Source organism: Coturnix japonica, chromosome 3 (genome assembly GCF_054131305.1).
Source record: "Coturnix japonica strain WE chromosome 3, WE-NBRP24, whole genome shotgun sequence".
In the NCBI taxonomy this organism is placed as follows: domain Eukaryota; kingdom Metazoa; phylum Chordata; class Aves; order Galliformes; family Phasianidae; genus Coturnix; species Coturnix japonica.
Window position 1 is genome coordinate 91,447,020 of NC_140665.1, and position 17,693 is coordinate 91,464,712.

At 46.4% G+C, this 17,693-nt stretch overlaps 1 protein-coding gene across 5 annotated transcripts in view; it reads left to right on the plus strand.

Moving 5' to 3' along the window:
- Positions 1-17,693, plus strand: part of HPCAL1 (hippocalcin like 1) — a 47,398-nt gene that overhangs the window by 17,776 nt on the left and 11,929 nt on the right. The window contains exon 1 of one of the 5 annotated variants that reach the window (XM_085543950.1): positions 6,279-6,317. The exons of 2 other annotated variants lie outside the window; for them this stretch is intronic. The gene's annotated coding sequence lies outside the window, so the exon portion shown is untranslated. Of the gene's footprint in view, positions 1-6,278; positions 6,318-6,371; positions 6,622-17,693 lie in introns of those variants that run through there. 2 more of the 5 variants (XM_085543952.1, XM_085543951.1) reach the window with 2 other exon arrangements.

Genomic DNA, 17,693 nt, shown 5'->3' on the forward strand with positions numbered 1-17,693 from the left:
ATTAGCTTCTTGATTTCTGGTTAAGAGCACAGCAGGCAAACATAGGAGCATAGGAGCCAGCTGGTAAAATCCAACCTATTTTTTGGCATGTAAGGTCAGTGAATGTAAGCTGTCGGGTTGGCTGTAATAAAGTGAATGATTTTGACCGGGGTACATGCTGGATTTGACAACAGCCAGGTATGAAGGCAAGGAGACATTTCTGAACACTAATTGAAAGACATTTTGAAGGAAAACCCTCCCATCCTGAAGTTTTGACCTCCCTAATGTAATTATCCCTTTAAAAGAACGACATCCCCCAATTCATTTTAGTCCTTTTACCTTTAGCCCGTGTTTAGCATTTGGGACTACCATTATTTCATGAAACATCAGCATTAAGTCATGTATTAATCTGTGTCCATCATCTTTCATTGTTTGTTGTGTACTGCTATGACCTAGATGTCAGAATAGGTAATTATACATCATCATTTCTACTCTAATCATGAAGGCATCTTGTTTTTAAACCTCCTTCTAAGTTAAAATATCTTTTTTTTTCTGAATTATGATGAAATATTCTCACTCTAGTAAGGAGTACAATGGCTGTGTTAATGCAAGAGGATGAAAATGGAAACTTCAGTGTGCAGAAGCTTGAACTGATTGTTTTCAGAATGCACTGAGGGTACCTTCACTGAGTTTGTGTGTTTTCTGAGTATTCTGAATCCGAGGAAAAGAGCTTTTTCCCTTTGTTTTGCTTGGGTTTATGTTCTAGTTGCGCTTGTTTGAAGATGGACCAGATATATTTGATGAATTGTTCTCCTCACTCAGACAGTCAGGTAAGAGGATTGAACGGTCCCTCATCCCGGTTATAAGGAGAGTGGGAGATGAATTTACCTGCAAAATGACAACTGAATTGAGGACTGAGGGATGATAGCGCGTACAAAAGATGTTTCCGGGCTGGCAGGTACTAACTGTTGAATTTTGTAGAGTACCTGCAGAATGACTGCAGATTGTCCTCTTGAGCCTTAGGCAGGATCTCAAAGGAAAAGAGTCTGATTTTTGAGTTTTCCAGGCTGTCTGCTTCTTCAGCTGTTTCCAGACAGTTCCAAGCTCTGTGGTTGCATTCCCTTCCAGCCAAATGCTCTTTCTGCACCCTAACCAGGACAGTTGACTTTATCATGTTCTTCATGGAGAGAATCGTTCTGTTTTTAGCTAATCACAGGTCAATCTTGATGTTTATTTCTCATCGCATCTCATGCTTCCTTCTCCCTTCAGCCTCTCATGCTCTATAGGGTGCTTGGGGTGATGATGGCTCTGCCTGCAGCCCAGGGCACCCCACAGCATGGTGGGAGCTGGGACAGATCCTCCTCTGTGGGAGCACCTGTTTTTCCACATCCAGTCAGGATCCTGGGTTTATTAGGTCGAAATGCAAGTGAAGACCTGCAAGAATAAGTTTAATAATGGGAATGTCAGTAGACTCCTGAGTACAATGATGCTGCAGGATGCTTTCATAAATCTGAGGTTATGGGATGACAGCTATAATGCATGGCATTGGGAGCATGTGAAACTGCAGTCATTAAGCAAAAATGGGCTTTTAAACTAATGGCAGATGCCTAAACAGTTTTGCAGTGAAACCAATTCCCCTAGGCCACCGTTCTTCAAGTTATACACGTCCTGTTGACTTTTAAAAACAGGAAAATATTTTGGTTTTGGTGCTGTAGCTGTGCTTTTACTTTCTTCCCAGAGGTCAGGCTTCTAAGCTTTTGCTTGGTTTTAAGTTGGATGTGCTAGAAAATGATGAATGGCAACAATTGTGGATAATGCATTCCTCATCAATCCCCCAAATTAAGCCACCTGGATAACAAGTACTCACACCTGTTCCTGGCTGGATTTTCAAGCCAGTGTGGGGGTGTTTCCTCCATCTAAACTCAGCTGTGTTTAACCCAGTAGGTAGTTCTGTACAATGCCTGCACTACACAGAATTTTATCCAAATATCTCCATCAAAATCTCATTTCAGCTCCTGCTGCTTCAGAATGATACACAATAAAACAGCGTGTCGCCCTGACTGCTCTGAAGCCACCATTCCCAGCCTAGATCTGGAGGCATTAGGATGCAGTTATTGCTTTCTCCTTTGCACCTGAGGGATCCCAATGGAAGAGTGCCCTCCACCAACTGAAACACGTTGGCCTGCTCCTTAGAGAGGCATTACAGGAGCGTTAGGTGGTTGCAGAAGGTCAACTCTTTATCAGCCATCTGCTTTCACAACTTTTCCTTTCCCCTACCCAGCCTTGGCCTCTTCCTGGAAATAACGTGTTTGGGCTTTGTATCCCTGCACCCCTTGTTCTTCAGCTTGATCAGAACTTGTCATCTTTTTGTTTGTTTGTTTGTTTTTCCTTCTATTACATGGAATAGAGGAGAAGAGAGAACAACTCTGACTGTGAGAGCACGCAGAGTTTCTTCATATCTCTTCATATCCTACGCAGCTCGGAGCCCACTAATCTCCTTATAAACCCAGCTTCAGCCTTGGGCTGGCCTTACTCGCTGAGAAACTCCAGATGCTTATATTTTTAAACATACAAACATATATATATATATATTTACAAGTTGCATATTTATAGATATAACTTTAAGCAAACAATTCCATTAGATACATATGTGAAATCCACAGAGACCAGCTGTATTTTACTTGGAAGCTCTCCATGCTGGGAGATGACCATTTCATGTGGGATGTTAGGCTTCTCTAGGAGCCCTGCAAGACTGATTAGAGGTTGGGAGAGATGGAGAGAGATGGAGAATAAGTATCCTGAGATGTGAGTTTTCTTCTGAATGGCACATGCAGTCCAGGCTTTATGTAGGTTTTAGCATAGTGCTTCTTTCCACTCCTTTGGTTCTATCTCTTGCTTCATGCTCTGCCCTAGCCAAAAATATGTGCATAGAGCCTTCCTTCTGCAAGAAGAGAGCTAACTGCTGTGACTTAGGTGGTATTTTCTCCTCTCTGAGGAGTCAGGAGAGGAGAGTGGAAGAAGAAAGGTTAAATTAACAGGAACGTGAACGTTTGAGCAGATGGCTGACCTTTCTAACACCAAGAACCATTTAATTTTAGAAATTTGCAGGCTGTTTTCGGTTTGTCGTGCTCTTTGCAACCATCTGAGTGCAGATCCACGGTATGATTTATTAGCCTACCACCAGGCTTTGTTGCCTAATTTCCCTTCTGTTGGCACCACTGAACTCTGGGTGGAATAAGCAAAAGGGAGAAGCAGCGTGTCTGCATTATAGGAGCATTGATTCAAAGCCCCGGATGCAGAGGGAGAAGGGATGCTGCTGGTCATGCTGCAAGGAGCCCATTCCTGCATACCTGGGTGCTCAGCCTCAGTTGCTGCCCTAAGCCATCCTCCCCAGCATGACGAGGGATGTGGAACAGTTAACTGTGGTCACGGAGGAGACAGATGATCATCCTGCCCCAAATCACTTAACCGTCTTAAGGGTCTACCCTTGTCTGCCTGGACGAGCCAACTAATCTTGCAGCGAGCTGCACAAGTGGGCTTGGAGCTATATATGGGACTGGGAGAGAAAGGGCACAAAGCAATCAATTCCCCCGTCCTTCCTCTCCCCAAAAAACAGCTCAGAGTGTATCTGATTACTGCTTAAGGAAAATCACTGCAGATCAGCTGTTCTTCAATTCATGCTTTTTGTGAGATGACAGCAGATTGCACTTTGCAAAGTTGTTTGGCAATTTGGAAGCTCACACATCTGCACAGCAGCCACACGTGATGTCCTCAGTGGCCTCCTGGAGAGCTACTGGGATAAGTGCTGCTGAGGGTCCTGCCTGGGGTTTGGTGACATTGGACAAGATAGAGGAATGACCGGGGGACGGAAGGGATGTACCATGTTGGCCCACCAGAAGTGGAAAACAGAGCAAAGGATCTCTACCCAAGCAGCACACATTTCTCTTACAGCAGCCTGACAGTTGGCTTTTCTTAATTAACACTAATGCCTCTGTAGGCTGTGCTGCTGCAGAGATGGGACATGGCTGGCCCTGAGTCAGGGTGAGGAGACCGACTGTCTGCAAGGCTGATATTTTAAGGGGAAAAAAGAAAAAACAACTAAAATCATCTTCCCTAAATACAAACGTGATGCTGTGGGAATGTGTGTTGAACCCCATTGCTTCACCCCGCCAAAGCTACCATCTTCTGACTGCTTTGGAAAGTTGTGTTTGGCAAATGGCTGTTGACTTCATTCCTCTGCTGTCACTGTCTCCTGTCTGTGAGATGCAGATCTGTGCGTGCAAGCTCAGCTGCAGCTCAGTTTGGAGAATTCTTTGAAGCATTGTGGCTTTCTGCTCTCTGGTTGTTGTTTTTTTAGCATCACTTCTCTCATTACAGAGATGGGCAGCTGTCCTTCCTTCCCCCACGTGGTTAAGCTTTTAACACCCTTCCCAGAACACAGGGTTATGAGATGCTCTACGCAAGGGCAGCAACCCATGGCAGTACCCACGGTGCTGCAGGCACAGATGCTCAGCCTCCAAGGGAGGCTTCTCTGGAATTACTTCCAATGAGATGGGTTTCTCAGCAGCAGTTGGGAGGATTAGCTTGTGCCTGTCTGCCTATCTATCCATCCATCTATTTACTTTGAAGAAAAGTGATTTTCTTTGGCTTGGTGCCCTTTCTAAAGGCGTACTATTTGCTGTTTGGAGCAGCACCCTTGTTTTTCTTTTCTTTTCTGAGTTAAATGTTCCTTCACAACAGAGCTCCAGGCAAATATCACCTGGAGGGTAAGAAGAAGGTGTCCCTCCATGGCCTGGGCTGTTGCAGGGCGTTTCTGGAGCTGTTAAACTTGAGGCTGTCCCTAGCAGGGTGAGCTGAGGGGAAGATGAAGTGCTTTTCACACAGTGACTGCTCTGTAACCCAGCAATGGCTACCACAGCCCGGTAGCGGGTGTCTGTGGGAGAAGGTGGAGCACAGAGACTAAAGCTACAAGGGGAAACACCATTACCAAAGCAAAAGAGCAAATGGTTGTTCATAATCTACAAAGACTGATACTGGCTGCCCTCGGGTTTGCCTCCCTTGCCTTAAGATTTCCTCATGAGAAGCAGTTTCTGTAAATGACATCCCTTGGAGAGCTCTGAAGGGGTTGGGCTGCAGTTGCATCTGGGCGATCAATCAACTTTCATCTATGAGATATTTTTTTCCTCCAAGTTGGTTCTTTCTGTCACAGAGAGAGCACGTCTGAAGCAGATGTAAAACAAAGAGTCAGATTTGACTCAAGTCACTATGCCCTCTTATAATTTTGCAGTCTGAATGAATTCCAAAACAATTACATTTATGCTAAGTGGGCAATAAATGATTAATCTGCCAGTGCAAGAGTGTCTTTGAAATAAATGTTGAGCCTTTTTGCTGCTGTTCTTTCCTTGTAAGCGTGATGCAGAGATAAAAGACTGTCAATGAAACACATTGTGGATTGTAGCCTGGTTCTCTTTCAGTATACTTTTCTTCAGCATTATGCTGTCTTGCCCTGGAAAGCATATAATGAAAGGGGTTTGAAGTATGCCCCGAGCCAGAAGAATGTTCAATCTCCTATTTTATTTTGGGCTCGTGCTTCAATTATAGAGTCGGCTGGATTTATTTGTGCACTTAGATACATGTTTAATCTGAGTCAATAAAGATGCCGAGAGCCTTTGTTGATCGGAGGTCACAAGTGCTCTTCATTGTTAGCCGCTGGTATTGTGCAGAACATGTGAAAATCCCCATCAATCATCTTTGTACAGCCTGGAATAGCCCTCAGAACAGGGATAGCAGCTTATATCTTGACTTTACCCTCAGCAGGTCTCCAGCAGAGAGCACTGCCCAGCGCTTGGTGATGGGCACAGCTGGATGTAGAAGGGTGGCTAAACGCTCTGCAATGCAATGATTTGTGAGGCAGAAGGCAAGGCAGAACTGTAAGGCTGCAGAAGAGGCTTTGGTTTGGTTTCTTATGATTCTGGAAACTTGTACGGTTTTAACATTTTTGCAGCTCCAGGTCACAGCGCTACTCATTGCATTGCATCAGAACAACTGACTCAGAAAAACCTCATGTCTGCTGGAGACTCGCATATGTGCTAGCTCTGGTTTTAATTGCCGTTCTGTTGGAGATGTCCCCGGAGTATTTGGCAGGTTGAAGGTTAAGCTGTTTTTCATTACTTGGAATAGCAGTGATACATTCAGCCTACACCCAGCCGAGCTGGCTGGGAGGTGGTGAGCAGCAGAGGAGCTGGGCGTAAGTCACAAGGTTACTCATATAGCTTCTTACCCTTTCCTCAAGTTATTCTGGTTGCAGTTCTTCCAGCAACACCCATCTTGTTTTCCTGGTAAGCTGGACGAGAATAGGTCTGTGTGGTGGGAGCTGTGTTGTTGTGCAGGCTGTGACTCCCAGTGATCTGCAGCAACGCCAGCGTTGTGGTTGAGCGCTGTCTTGGTGCAGCTACACAGCAGCACTCATTGCAAAGAAATTGGTGTTGCTCTGTGGCAGAACTGAAGCTCTTTGCTAGGGGTATTTTCTATTTCCCTTAAGACAGCTCTGTGCTCTGATGGTGACGCTTCAGTGCTGGAGGTTTTAGATCCATTTCATGCTGTGGTTTTTGGTTTGATCCCAAGAAGAGGCAGCTCTCTCAGGTAAATTAATTGCCTTTCTCTTGATAGCATGTGGCAGAGTCCTGATAGTGCTTATCAATGATGCAATTTGCTTCTGCTCAGGTACCAAAGTTGGGGAAATGAGCTCCAGGCAGACACCTGTGTGACATTAGGGTTATTCATGGCAAAGCTTGTTTGTAGTCTTAACCTATTTTCTACCAAACATGAGTAAGTAAATGTGAGCCAGACTGCTCTTACCCCACAGCAGCTAGGCTGGGTTTGGTCTGCCTTTTGTGCCTGTCCCCAAAGGGATCAGATTAGCAGCAGCCAGAAATAAACACCTGCTCTGGGCTGCCAGGTGTGGGAGCCTCTGCAGCTCCTGCCAAAGGGATCAGGTAGGGGATGCACTGCCGAGGTCAGAGATGGGATGGGAAGGCACTGAGGAGAGCACCAATAGCAGTCCTGTCTGTGGGTGCTGAGGGATGAAGCCACAGGTGGCAATTAATCTCATTTAATCTTATTTTTTAAGATAGGTTTTTCTCTGTGCATCAAGAGACTCTTTCAGCAGCCCATTGTGTTGGTTGCTCCTATAAGCAGGTGGTGGTCAGTGTGGTTGGAAAGAGCAGCTTTTAGTAGCCATGCTGGTAGCACAGTCAGCCCAGTGCTGTTGCAGGGGGTCGGGGTGGACTTCCAATCCAGAAGCCAAGCATGGTCCCCTCTGGGTGCTTGCTGTGTTGGGAGGTGCCTCACCTCCCTCCCTGGTAGGAAACTGCCTCACTTTCAGGGTGAACTTACAGGCTGTTCTAAATGTTTGGGGTTTTTTTTATCACCGTTGTGGGTTTTTTCTTTCCACCTGCTATTCACCACCCTGGTGCAGCAACAGCAAAACTCCTCTCTCTTTTGGTGCTTTCAGTTTTAGAGGCATCAGCCAAGTTCTCTTCTTTTTTCTTTTTTTTTTTTTTTTTATATATATTTTATTTGTATCACTGAAGAACATTTTGGTCTTCGCTCTTTATTTTCATTAGTGTGATCTAATTCAGCTTGACTTTGGCAATTTCTCTTTACCCCTTGGCTTCCCGACCTCTGTAACACAGCTGTCTTAGCTGAGTTCCTTTGTACTCCACATAGGCTCTCTGCTGAGTCCCATTATCCCTGTTTTGGTGAGTATTTAGGCAGTCAGATTGAGGATTGTTCCCAGCAAGTCTCCCCCACTTTGCTTGGGGTACCAGCTGCTTTCTTTTTGTATTTTCATCTTTACCATTAGGATACATGAAGCTCCTTGCAGTTCTACCCAGCTTATTTCCCTCCTAAGTTCCCTGGACTCCTCTAAGCTTATTGCAAATTAAAAATGTTAATGACTGTGTTTCCAGTCAGAGTTTCCTTCTTACTTAACCCATTGCTCCATGCTTGTGTGAGTTACACTCTATGAATACTTACAGCAATTTACAGTGTCTAAATTAGCATCATCTTCTACTTCGTAACTGGAGGACTAAGCCTTCTGCCTGCTGCTTCCAAGAATACCTGTGATCAGTTCTTAACATTATGTTCTTCACTTTAACATATGGGGCAGTTGCAGTTCCCCAGTATGTGACCCCTACCAGCACCTCTGTCTCCCTGTGGGCCTTGTGTTCTACTGTGCTGTCCCACATGGGCACTGTGAGGCTCTCATGTCCCTCCTGCTCTTCTCTCCTGGGCTGCTTTTCCTCTATCATCCTCTTCTGCTTCCTGGTTTTCCATTGCCGGCTCTTCTGCTGTATTGTCCTGGCTCCCAGTATCACTATGTTAATGCCTGCTCTTGTTTCTTACTCATCATCTGCCTAAATTATCCACCATCCTATCTGACTGCCGCTGTTGATGTTAATGTGCTCTTTGTTCTCCAAAGTTTAGATGACACTATGTGCTTTTTTGTCCACGTTTACCAATCTCCCTGTCCGCTTATTAAAACCAGATGTGGGAATTAACTGATTTCCCTGATTATCCTTTCTCTAGAGGATTTTTTTTTCCCCCTTTAGTTTAAAAATCTCAGCCGTGCCTGCTGTGATCACAGACGGCCGTACCTCCTCCACTGAGAAACATCCTTTTTCCATGCACGCTTTCTGGGGGCAGAACATCCTAAAACTTCCCTTGCACTATCAGTTCTTGAACCATATGGATGACATTAACTTGTAATGGCTTTTCTTTCCTTTTGTGGGGTTGAAAGCAGGCCCCCGGGGATGGTGAGAGGAGGCTCAGCCTGGTCTCCCCGGGCTCCCTGCATCCCAGAGGGAGGTGGACACCTCCAGGGAGCATCTATAACAGGCTCCTGCTTGCTCCACTTCATCTCCCTGGGCTGCTCCCCCCTGCTGGTACAGAGGCTGTCCTCTTCTGAGCCAAATTTAGCTCTGTTCTTGAGCCCGTGGGTGAGTTCTCTGCGCACTGAGGGCACTTCATAGCTTACCAGAAAACCAAAAGGAAACACCTCAGGCAATGAGGAGCTCAAATACTGTAATAACAAGGACCAAGTGAAGTGGTGAAAGTGAAAACAGAGAACTGAAAATGGTACGGCTAGAGACAGGGGATGGAAAAGGAGATGGTGAAGGAGGGCACAAGGGAGGAAAGCCAGCCCCAGCAGGAGCTGCAATCCAAAGCAGCTGAAGGATTCCTTGCTGCACACACATCTTGCAGCCTCTCTCTGAGCAGGAGGAATGAGTCCAGATTGCTGTGTCTACAGTGAGTTCTTGTTTTATTTCCCATTAAGAGGGTAGACACCAAATCAGATTTCCACTCTGAGTTGCTTTACATTTTTAGCCTGTGATTGGATTGCAAATGCACACTGCATATTTACATTTCTGGAAGCAAGCTCTACTGCTGTCTTCTTAACCAGGATCCAACTTAATTTGCTGAGCTTCCAGATGGGAGCCATTTGTTCCTCTATTACAGATTCGCAGGAATGCTTAATTTAATCTAGATTTTCTAGCTGAGGAGTTGGCCTAATCTAACATTCAGGCTTTTTCCTTGCCTCCCATTCTGCTTTTTATTTTTTCCTTCCCCCTCCCCCTGAGCCAAATTAGCACTTGTGCAGAATGAAGCAAATTGATTTTGCAGTGCGAGCCACCGATCCATCATCCATCCTGCCCAGCTCTTGGGGAGCAGATTGCCTTTCCATCTCCTGCAGAAAGGCTCCTGAGAAAAAGGCTGGGCGTCAGGTGTAGCCAGAGGAGCCCCTCAGTAGCATTTTGCTTGCTTTGTTGAGGCCTTTTACGTTTTGCTATGTTCTTTGTTATAAACTCTTGAAGGATCACCTGACTGAGCTCGTACATGTGCTGAATAAAAACAGTGTCAAACTGCTGTTGCAGTTAGATAAGGTTATTTGCAGGGGGAGGCTCATAACTTTCCTTAGCAACGTTCAGCCTCCGGTGAATCGAGTGACTTGTGATTGTATTATAGCCGTTTCTTTAATGAAATTTTGAACTACATGCCTCTTTACAATCACTTCTGCCCAGGGTTCCTAGATATGCATGCAAACACTGAGTGTATGATTTCCGTGGCGTTCAGTGCATGCTGAAGAAACAGATGCAGAGCAGGCAGGTGAGGTTAGCTCGTGAGCTGGCCCCTTTCTTTGCTAATGCATTTTCCATAGCAGTTAAGATTGTGGTAGGAAAAAATGATGCGTCACGTCTTTGCTACTTCGGTTTCAGAGTGAGTGTGTTGAAGCTGCTTGAGGTCTGCTTTATTATTTCTTCTCCTGCTTTCTGAATTCCCAGTGCTGTCAATAGCCAAACCTCAGCCCCCAAAAAGCCTGGAAGTGCTGCACACAGAGACAGCATCCCTGAGCCTTGGAGACCCCGTGTGCCTGGAGCACCGGGCTTAATTGTGAGCACATCCTGAGCAGATTGGGTCAGCAGCCTGCAGCACTTAGCAAGCTGCAGTTGCCCTACCTGCTCCTGCATGGGTGGGCACAGGTTTGGCACCACAGCTCAGCCTTGGGACTGGCAGTCAAAGGATCAAGGCAGGACCTGGGCCAACTTCTCAGCACCACTAGCAGCTATGAAACAAAGGCAGGTGGTGAATATGGTACGGTAAAAGATGATTTATTTTGTTCCCAGTACTCAGGTTAACAGGCAGTAACCCAAGCAGGGAGGGATTTATTTGTTAGGAATACAAGCAATGTAGGAGAGGTTTAGATCCTTATCTTGACTGTTTGGATAAGGTACTGACTCATTAGAGGGAGAATTGGTTTTGTTTACTTACAGGCAGTGAGATGACATAATGAGCTAGCACAGAGAAGCAATCGAATATTTGAAATTATATAAAGGATTCTCTAAAGCCTGTTTTATTGAAGCATTGTTTTGCTCACTCTAGGATGAGCAGAAAGGAGAAATAAATGGCATTTGTCACAGAAACAGAAGTATTTGTGACCTAGCCGTGGGATAAGCTCGTTACTTTGGAATTGCTGCATGGAGGTTTTCTCCCCATCGTGCTGCACATGCACACCTCCCTGTGGCCCTTCAGTGGTTTCTCAGGATCTTCTCCTGCTTTAGCCTGAATGCAACACCAAAAACATGTTTGTGCCCCCTCTCTCTCTGCTCCCCTTGTGCAAAAGTTGTGAAGATGCTGCTGCTCTGCTTGGCCAAACTGCCCCACACAGCCAGAACTGGTTCAGGCTACCAACAAATCCTATTAAGTCGGGAGTGTCAGTGCAGTATATAAAACTTAGGTTCAGAGGGGACTATTTATAGCTGCAGTAAGAGTATTGTGTACACGGGTTTTTCTTTCACTCCTAATCTGGGGCCTTGGCAGGTTTGCCATCTCCTTTACCTGTGCAGCATCTTGGGTGCCAGACCTCCAGGAACACTGGTGTTCAGCTGGGAGTCCTGGCCATCCTTTAAAGACACCTGAGGGCCTCTGTGGGGCAGGGGCTTGTGATGTTCTGCCTGCCTTTGTCCAGCACCTCTCTTCTGGTCTTCTGGCTCACTTGCTTCCTGTGGTCAATGGTTTGGCTCTTGGGGTGTGCAATGCCAGCAACCAACAGTGCTCTGGTGGAGGAGAGGTGGGATGTGTGGGAGTGATTTACCTGGATTTCTCAAGCTCTTCTCTGTAATGAGTGAGCTTTCTGAAGCACAGAATTTACTGAGAACAAACCAGGCTGGGTATGACCTTGAATGTTCATCAGATCCAGTCTTTCCTGGGAAAAGTGAGCCTGGATGAACTTATTTAAGGCTCAGTCCAATTGCCTCTTGAGGACTTCCGTTGATGAGTATCCTATGTCCCTAAGAATATCTTGGGGTAAGACGTGTGACTGCACGTGTAGACTTGGATTTGGAAGGATCCAATAGAGCTGAGCTGCAGAGGCAGGGTAGGAAGATTTGCTTGCTTTCCATGGGAAGGCCAATTTAAGCATCCTGACACTGATGTCAGTTTGTGGTTTTGGGCTGGGGGGACTGGCTAAGTAGATAAAAAGGACTTGCCTCATAGCAGTTACCAGCTTGGTTTTATCCAGCCGTGGAGCAAAGACCTTTGCAAGCATCATTTCGGTTGGCTTTAAGCTCAGGCTTTGGCATTGCACAAGTGCACTAATAGTATGTCAAAGAACTGCTAGTGGTTTTGTTTTAAGATACCACATTGTTCCTGGAGCACAGACAGTAGTGACCAGCACTACTACTATGTGGGCAGACACTTCGTGCCCAGGAGGGGGTCCCCCCCAGCACCACCAGCCCCAGGATGCTGCCACAGAGTGCAAACAGATGCTTTAGTAAAGCGTGTGAGCTTTCTGCACGCTTACCACATTACATCAAGCTACTTGATTACAGGGATTATTTATTTTATGGCTTTTTTTTAATATTCTTATTGGGAGCCATTTGTCAGTCTGCATGGAAATCTGATTAGCTGAGAATTGCTAGCTCTCTGGTATATGTTGACCTATAAAGTGAAGGATGCAGCAATAAACACAGTCCATTAAGCTGCTTCTGGAGTAGTCTGCAGGTTTCACTGAAGGTGGGAAAGGAAAGAGCTTGATGTGTGAGTGCCAGGGCACTTAAACGCATGGGCATTCAAGGAACAGAAGGCATAGGAGCACGTCATGTGGCTTCCCTATCACCCAGAAAGTGTGCCTCTTTATTGCCATGGATAAATAATCCCAGTTTTTAAGCAAGGTGGTATCTGGCTTCTTGGCTGACCTTGGAACCGGATGCTGTGCTGCATTTCCAGAGGGTGCTGCACAGGCACTGAGCAGGAGTTGATAAAATACCAACAAGGTGACACCTAAAGCCTTGCCGTGGTATTTGTGTGAAGTCTCTCCATCTCTAGTACAGCAAAAGCCGTGGCCGGCTCTGGTCAGTGTCCTCTTAGTTTGCTTCTAATTACAATCCAAGGTTTCTTGGTTGGTTGGTTTTCATTTTTATATGTAACTTGCAAGAAAACCTTTGGAAAGAAGACATTCCACAGTTCTGGAGAACTTTGCTCTCCATGGTGGTGCGTTCAGAACACGCTTCCAGGCAGAAGCACTCTGAGATGAAAGCCTGGGGCGCCTGTGTGGGGCTTTGCCCTGTGTCTTTTCCCAGGTAGGAGCCAGGTGTGGGTTTCCACAGTACCACAGCCTGCAGTGCTCTCTGCAGCTCCTCATTAAAGACGTGTTTCAAGAGGCTCCTGTTTTTGCCTGGATAGAATCGGGCATTCTGAGCGAGTTGATGTAGGTAAACGCAATGTTACGGTTTCTTCCAATTCTTGACTAATAGGAAGAACATAAAGCACGAACAGGGTGAGAGTGAATGAGCAGCCTGTGTGTGCACATTTGGCTTTGTGCTTTAAAATAAAAAGAAAAGAATCTAAAAATAGGTTCCCCACAAGCCTGCACTTCCTGATGAGTGGCAGCAGCTGGGGCAGCCCAAGCCATAGAGCCATAGGACCACTGTGCCTGCCTGGGGACAGACGGGAGGAGTGAGCAGGACAGCAGGCATCCTCCTGGGCTGTGCTGGGGTCAAACAGGTCAGGAGCAGAGCAGCAGCAAAGGGATCAGAGGTACACAGAACAAACCAGAAATCAAACTGCAGCCTCCCGTAGACTTGCAGTGGGCACACAGAGCCTGATAACGTTCTCAGTCCAGGGAGCTAAATGAGTTTTTTCCATGCATTGCTCAGCCTTGCTTCTCTCAAATCCAGCAGCCAGTGATTTAGAAAGATTGCTCTGAAACCCCTTTTAAGCTTTATCAGCACTCCTCATCATAACTCGGTTTCTACTGGTCTATATATTATCTGTATACTTAAGTTGCACATTTCTACTTCACAGCTTGCTGGTTATTTGTGGCTATACACCTCCTATGGCCATCCCCATGTGTCTGCTGCCTTCTGCAGCACTTTGTGCTGAGCAAGAGGGTGAGGTGGTTTTGTTCAGTGATCCACCATCTCATGTTTATGAATGGTCCTGATGTCCTTCCATCTTGTTTCCCCCTGAAAAGTTCAAGAGGGTGTTGCTGTGTGTGCTGCCCAGCCCTGTGCTTCACAGGGGTGCATCCACCCATGCTGGGGATGCCCCGGGCTGGGCACCAGCACATGGGGCAGAGATGGTCCCTTGGTGGCTTGGTTGGGGACATTTGGGATGGGTTGGACACCTGTTGAACCAGGTTGGAATTGCAGTCCTGAGGTGGGTTTTTATGAAAGGTGAGTTATTAATACAATCATAGCATCCTTTGAGTAGGATGGGACCTCTGAGGGCCATTTAGCCCAACTCCCCTTTAATGAACAGGGACACCACAGCTCCATCAGGTTGCCCAGGGACTGATTCAGCCTGGCCTTGAAAGCCTCCAGGGACAGAGCATCAACCACATCACTGGGCAACCTGTTCCAATGCCTCACCACGCTCCCTGCAAAAGACTTTTTCCTTATATCTAACTTAAATCTCTTTTCTTGTTTGGGAAGAACCATTTTCAGCATAGGGACACTCTCGGGGTATCCAGTGATTTTAACTCAAACTGAACTTGTGTGACTAATTGCAGTCCGATCTGGCGTACAAAGCCAGTGCCACATTCATGTGAGGCACTTGTATGACAGGAGGAGGAAAAAGTCATTTTTGTATTTGGCTTCTCTGAAGTCTTTCATCCAGCCAGTCAGGCCAGTCTGCTCATTAGTCAGTTGTTGTTCTGATATTTTGGGGTGTGCTGTTCTTTTTGTTATTAAGATAAAGGCTACGTAATAGCTCTGTGTCTCTTTAATGCCCTCTTATTAGCCTGAGGAACAGGCTGTTGGACTGTCCTGGCTAAAGCTGTGAAAAAGAATAATTTTAACTCCTGCTGTATGAAAACTCTTTTTATGCCGTTACAATGACTGCCCGTTTGTGTTCTAGCATCTGTTCCGGTATATGAATGTAGAAGGAAATGAGCTGGCTCAGCAGAAACTGAAACCCACACTAATCTCATGCTATAATAAGAGCTTAATAGCATCATTGTCCGTAGGCACTTCAGCAGCAAACTAAGCAAACAAAAATAAATCAGCATTAGAAAACAGATCGCAGTGAAAGCATCAGCACCATTTGGGGGCCCGCTGTGGCGGGGTGGCTGGTTCCTACCAAAGCTCTTTATCAGCTTTTGGAGGCTCGCTGCCGTCCGTCCCGCAGTGTCCTCCCGTTCCTTCACCCCACGCTTCCCCGCTTACATAACTGACTTAGGCATTACCTTCCCTGCTCTCCTTGACGTGTCTTTAGCCCGTTCGCATCACTTGGCCTCTGTGCTTCGATGAAGAACTTCCCCAGTAAAGCCACTGCTTCGGAGGGGAGGAGGGAGCGGTTCCAGGCAGGAGCAGCAGGTTTATATTGTTGCATGTTTAATTTTGCAGATCTGCCTAAACTCAGTAGTATATTGAGAATAGTATTTCTAATTTAAAAAGGAGCCCCTGTAGCATTTGAATTCTTGGAGCTTTCTCCTGACAGAAACTGAAAGTGGATTTTTTTGGTGTTATTAGCAGACTGAGAAATGTAGAGATTAGCAGAGTGTAAACAGGAGGATGTGCAGTTGTCCTCAAGTGCACTAATGATCTGAGTAGCCAATTTGTTTAGTGGGAGAGTTGTGACTGAGCTTGAAATTTGGCACTTATGCTCTGAATTCGTTAAATAAAACTAAATAAAGTGTGGAAGTGGAGTTTCTAGACAGTCTGCTCCAGCTTTGCCCTGTCATAGAATGGCTTTGGCTGGAGGCAAACTTAACAATCACTGGGTTCCCAACCCCTGCATGGGCTGGCTGCCCCCCACCAGCTCAGGCTACCCAAGGCCCAGCCAACCTGGCCTTGAGCATCTCCAGGGATGGGACACCCACAGCTCTCTGGGCAGTCTGTCAGCCTGCTTCAGTCCCATACATGGAGCTCATGGTGTGTCCCCATGCAGCAGCCCTCCCCATGGGCTGCTGTGTTGTGCTTTAGCTCATTCCTGTAAGAGGAGGTGCCAAAATCTATACTTGCTGTTTGCCACAGGCTGTGATGATTCGTAGCTGCTATTTATACTGCGCTTGAACTGGTTCTGGCACCACTGCATGATGAAAATTAGTTATAGTATCTGGAGAGGGATAAGTGTTCTTCAAGTTTAAGACACAACCATCTAATATTGTTAGTCTAGGTGAGCATAATGATACGCGATGAGTGGAAAGGCAATGGTAGGAAAGAAGTCCACAGCCTCTCAAAGCAGGGAAAGCTGATGTTGCATTCAGCTGTGTTGTGTGTTGCCATTTATCTCTGGTCGCACTACAGCCTGCTGGTGGTATATTTCCAACAACCTCTGTCTCTTTTGCTGCTCTTGTAAAGGGCCATTTTTGTTTTCTAAGCGAACCATTCTTCCTGATGGCCTCTTGGCTTATTACAGCTGTCCCTCTGCTGGGCCAGATCTCAGTCTCCCTTCAGAAGGAAAAACCAAAGCAACAGCTGGATGATGTATAAAGTACAAATACGTGGATGTGAGAAGCTGCACTTGCTGAAAATGTTTTCCAGTACACGTATCCAATTCAACAGCAAACAGAGCACAATTGTGGTCTCCTATCATTAAGGCTGTGGTTAGGTTTGTTTGTTTGCTTTTGTATAAACCTGAGTGGGTGTTTTCTTAATGAAACAAATGCAGTGCTATTGCCTGCCTGCGTGGGGTGGGTGGCAGATGTGTCCCTCCTGATCACTTGGAGCGGAGACTGACAACTCCCTGTGTGCCCTGCAGTGGAGATGGCTGTGCTGGTGGAGATGTTCCAGGAGCGAGCTGGAACATTTCTTTCTTATGTTGTTTTTCCACTGAGCTTCTCATCTCTTCCATTAGACTGCACTGGTTATCGGTGTAGATGCATCTTGGAGTGCAGGAGCGAGTATCTGATGCCAGAGTTGCCATTTGACATTAACATAAAAGAAAGTCAGGATGTGGTTTCAGCAGCTGATTAGCCTTGGGGTGAAGGTCAGAGAAATGGCACGGGATTCAAGGGAGCCGCTGCATTAATGCACCGTTATCTGTAAGGAGGGGAGAGGATGCTCCATGGGGACCACGGGGAGCAGCCTTGGTACAGCCAAACACAGACTGACCCAAAGCAGCCCTGGAAAAGACAAATCCTCTTCTTGGATTGGTTCCCAGCACAGATAAGGGAACGCAGTGTCACTGTGCAAGCAGGGGCAAGACCTTGTCGGGGATGGTGCGGGTGGTCCTGGTGGCCAGAGGGACAGAGAAAGGAAAACACATGTCTGGAGGGGGATGGGGAGCCAGTCAGGAAGGGCACACAGGGAACAGTGCTGCGGGAGTGATGCTCTCTGAGCTTCTCAGTGTTATGGTGTTTGTAATAGGGACAGCTTGCCCTTAGGACTATTAGAACACTGTATGGCAGGGTCATACACAGCACCGCGTGGAAGCCGCTGGCACTCAGGCACCTCCATGCCACTTGCCCCAGCCATGAAATTGGCGTTGCCATGGGCTGTTCCTTGCTGTGCTTTGTATAATTTCAACATAACACAGCTGCTTCTCAGCTGAGTGCTCACAGTATTGCCTTAATATGAATTACTAGAGATAAGCTGGCAGCTTTATAACAGCTGTACATTTACCGAGCACGTCTTGTTGTCCATTGAACCCAGAACCTGGTAGATAATTGCTATGACAAATAGTTTGGGCTCCTTCACTCCCTTGTAAAAGCA